This window comes from Palaemon carinicauda, chromosome 14, assembly GCF_036898095.1.
Source record: "Palaemon carinicauda isolate YSFRI2023 chromosome 14, ASM3689809v2, whole genome shotgun sequence".
NCBI classification, from domain to species: Eukaryota; Metazoa; Arthropoda; class Malacostraca; order Decapoda; family Palaemonidae; genus Palaemon; species Palaemon carinicauda.
The window spans coordinates 116,745,230-116,748,128 of record NC_090738.1 but is presented as its reverse complement, the minus strand read 5'-3'; the positions used below and the strand labels follow the sequence as shown (position 1 = coordinate 116,748,128).

At 29.7% G+C, this 2,899-nt stretch overlaps 1 long non-coding RNA gene across 1 annotated transcript in view; it reads left to right on the top strand.

Moving 5' to 3' along the window:
* LOC137653231 (uncharacterized) overlaps positions 1–2,194 on the top strand; it is a 64,312-nt gene extending 62,118 nt beyond the window's left edge. The window contains exon 3 of the long non-coding RNA XR_011046435.1: positions 1,920–2,194. This is a non-coding gene — a long non-coding RNA (uncharacterized lncRNA). The remainder of the gene's footprint in view (positions 1–1,919) is intronic.
* The last annotated feature ends 705 nt before the right edge of the window (positions 2,195–2,899 follow it).

The following is a 2,899-nucleotide window of genomic DNA, read 5'->3' as shown; positions in this document are numbered from 1 at the left end:
TGTGCCGTAAGAATTCTTTATCTCCTAAGACGTTGTTGTCTTTTCCAGTTTTCTCTTCCATATCCGAGGGCTTATTTGTAGCTCAGTGGATTCTCCGTCTTTATAGGTTGCAGAGCCTGAAAGCTGGAATTATCCTGGAACGTGTGATTCTTGTTTTTTGTTCCTTTTAGTCAATTCTGTTATCTTTTTTCTTTTGTTTCAGTATAAATATTTGTTCTTTTGGATTTTACAAGATTGGTTTTCGGTATGCAATATGGTGTCACGACTAATTTTGTTGTGACATTTGGACTGATCCATTTGTAACATTGTGTGGAATATTACGTTTGCCATATAATAAAGAAAGAGTTGTGCTGTTTATTCGTGTCCATATTTAGGAATCTACTTAGGCCTACTACTACGTTAAATTACTTAAGATATGAGTTATTGTAAACTAGTTGATTGTTGAACTTCTTGGAATTTTGAAGGAATTTGGGAATTGGGAATATTTGGCTATACAGTATATCCTTCAGTTAATACTCCTAGTAATTGTCAAAATCTTTTACTGATATTTCATTAAATGTTCACTTGTGTTCGTGAAGAATGTATGTATTTTAACCAAGAATTGGAAAAAAAACTGGTTAAGTTATTTTTTATATGAGAAGGACTCAATGAGTTCCAGTGTGCTTTGAACGTTGAATATTTAATCTTTGTGAGAGTAGTCTTTAACTCTAGATGGTGATAATTTAACCAGTCACAACTTCAAATAACTTTAAATAGTTACTCGGTAAAAGTATCGTTAATATAATGTTTGAAATGTTATTGAAAGCCATGTGTAGAAAGCATAATTAAATTGCATGAAATATGATAAACAATAAATGTTTTATTTAGGTTGAGCTCTCGATTTAAAGTTGATTTGTTTGAAAGATCATTTGTATTCATACCAGAGTGGTCATCACGTTAAAATATCAGTGCTTACAGAACAGAATATTTCTGAAAGAAATAAACACTTTGTAGTAAGTGTATGTGCACAATATTCCTTTAAGCATCATGATCCTTCAACTGATTATTTACTTATCTTTAATTCATAATCATCAATTATAAGAAATAGAAATAATATTTCTGAAATAAATAAAAACTTTGTAATCAGTGTTTGGTAAAAATATGCTTTTAAGCATCATATTCCTTCAACTTGTTATTTACATATATTTAATTCATAACTATCAGTCAATAAAGATAGAAATACTATTTCTGAAAGAAATAAACACTTTATAATCGGTTTATGTGCAGAATATTCTTTTAATCATCATTGTTTTTCAACAGAAAATTTATTGTTTACAAATTATCTTTAATTCATAATCATCAATTATAAAAAATAGAAATATTTCTGAAAGAAATAAATACTTTTTAATCAGTGTATGTGCAGAATATGTTTTTAAGCATTATACTTTAAATCTTCAACAGAAGATGTATTTTTTACAAATTATCTTTAATTCATAATCAATTATAAAAAATAGAAATAATATTTCTGAAAGAAATAAATACTTTGTAATCAGTGTATGTGCAGAATATGTTCTAAAGCAAATTATCTTTAATTCATAATCATTAATTGAAAAGATAAAAATAACATTTCTGAAAGAAAGAAACACTGTAATCAGTGTATGTGCAGAATATGTTTTTAAGCAAATTATCTTTAATTCATACAAATTATCTTCAATTCATAGTCATCAATTAATATAAAACCATGAAAGATATTTCAAGAAAGACCCAGTTTCTATTCAGAAACAACATGAAGACCAAAAAAAGTATTGATAAGAAAACTAGAAAGAGAAGATTAACCGCGGCGAGGAGAATCACATCGGAACGTAAGCTCAGCTTTAAAAGCTCAGCTCACTTTGGAAGTCATCTGGAAGACTTAATCGTTTCTCTTTTTCGTTTTCCAGGATTTCAAGGCCCAGGTCGCTTCGCTTCTTTTTCTCCTCCTAACCTGGACTGACCTGGAAAGAGGAGGAAGACCACCTGTGGTCCCCGGGTGATCCAGGTTATCCACCAGCAAGACTTTATCATCCGGGGAACCTGATCTCGAGATGGTGAGGACGAAGAAGGGCGTTCGAAGTGGATGGCGCTTTTTGACGTTTGTTTTACGGCCGTTCGAATGCCAGGCGTTGGTGCCGACTTAGGATTCACTGTTACCCGGGTGGTCGTGTTCGATTCGTGTCGTGGTTTGCTTTTGTTTTGCAGATTTTTGTAAAAATTAATTAAAAAATAAAACTAACAACAATTAAGATCACTTTATTGTTCAAACATTTGTAGATGTACTTCTATAAATCAAACTATAGATTACTAACAAAAAGTCTATGGATATTACGTTTTGTAAGTATTGATGAAATAAAGCATGAGTGTTTTTCGACTTGTAATATAAACCCAAAGCTTAAATATAAGTAGAGAGAAGATTCGAGAATGTATTACAATGTTTCATGCAAATTTTTCAAATATTTATGTAAATAAATACATGTACATTTATGTATATACTGTACATATATCCATACATAAATATGATATATATATATATATATATATATATATATATATATATATATATATATATATATATACACGTATGTGTATAAATATACTGTATTCATATATGGCAGTCAGTCCAATAAAGAAAAGGACTAGGTTGAGGACGTAGAATATGAATAACTGGAAGATCTTAATATCTGGGAGCCTCAACAATGAGCGCATAAAACTCGAAGCTTTTCATTATTTATAAAGAACGTAAATTATGCCAAATTAGATTATATTACTTGATCAGTTTCAGGATTAACAAGACGAACACCTGTTATAGATACGCATACATATACACATATAAATACTGTACCATATATTTGTTTGTGATATAGTTGATTTATATATTTATGTA